Source organism: Geospiza fortis, unplaced genomic scaffold (assembly GCF_000277835.1).
Source record: "Geospiza fortis unplaced genomic scaffold, GeoFor_1.0 scaffold2, whole genome shotgun sequence".
Lineage (NCBI taxonomy): Eukaryota > Metazoa > Chordata > Aves > Passeriformes > Thraupidae > Geospiza > Geospiza fortis.
Window position 1 is genome coordinate 2,865,942 of NW_005054366.1, and position 1,016 is coordinate 2,866,957.

Consider the following 1,016-nt stretch of genomic DNA (forward strand, 5'->3'; position numbering starts at 1 on the left):
AGGGGAAGGGGCTTCCCCGCCGCGGGTTCGCGCCCCGCCTGCCCCCGGCCACCTCCCGCCCACTCTTTTTGGGGCGGTTTTCCTATTTTTCGCTTCTTTCCTCCCCCCTCCCCCCGTTATTTTCTTGCTTGTTTTGGGGTTTTGTTGGGTTTTTGCTTTTTGGTTCGGTTTTTGGTTTTTTTTTTTTGTCCTGCCAAAGTTTTTCGCCGTCCCCCGTTTATTCCGCCAGACGCGGAACAACAACCTGAAGTCCGGCCCCGGGGGAAGGAAGGGGGGGAAAAGGGGGAAGAAGGAAAAACACGCACACACATCCAGCCTTTTTGTGCGTGTGTGGGGATGGAGGGGGTGGAGAGTGCGTTCATTTCTTCCAATATTATTTTTTATTATTCTTATGATTATTAGGATTATTATTCAACGCTCGCGCTACCGGCGGCGATGCCCCATCGCCCGCAAAATAAAAAAAAAACAACAACAGGGAAAAAAAAAATGCCCAAACCAAACCCAACCAACGCTAAGCGTCGGCTTCAAAATTCTTTCCTTTTATCTTCTCAGCATCTGGAGAGAGGGAGAGAGAGAGAGAGAGAAAGGGCGCGTTCATGAGGACTACAAAGTTACAAATATGGCTCCCCAGTCTCTCTTGCCTGATCACTGCAAAGAAATGAAGACGCACTTTAAACTAAACCATTCGCAACTCACTCGCAGTCCCTGCCTGCCTCTCCCTAGCCCAGCACCCTGCACAAATATTTGCCAACTAAACACGCCGAGAGAGAGAGCAGCGAGCAACTTATTTTTTATTTAATGCACGGCCAGCCCCTCTCCGAGGCATCGCAGCCCGGCACGGGCAGGAGCAGCCCCGGGGAGCCCCCGAACGTCCCCGGAGCGCCCCGCGCCCCCCAAAGCGGGGGGCACAGCCCCCCACACACACAGGTAGGCACCTCAAGGGCAGCAGCGGCCCCGCCAACACCTGGCACGCTCCACCCCGCCAAAAAAAAAAAAAAAAACCCCGGGGGGCCCTT

General features: G+C 54.0%; 1 long non-coding RNA gene across 1 annotated transcript in view; it reads left to right on the forward strand.

Moving 5' to 3' along the window:
* Positions 1–486: 486 nt before the first annotated feature.
* LOC115948249 overlaps positions 487–1,016 on the forward strand; it is a 2,483-nt gene continuing 1,953 nt past the window's right edge. Inside the window, exon 1 of the long non-coding RNA XR_004082088.1 lies at positions 487–927. This is a non-coding gene — a long non-coding RNA (uncharacterized LOC115948249). The remainder of the gene's footprint in view (positions 928–1,016) is intronic.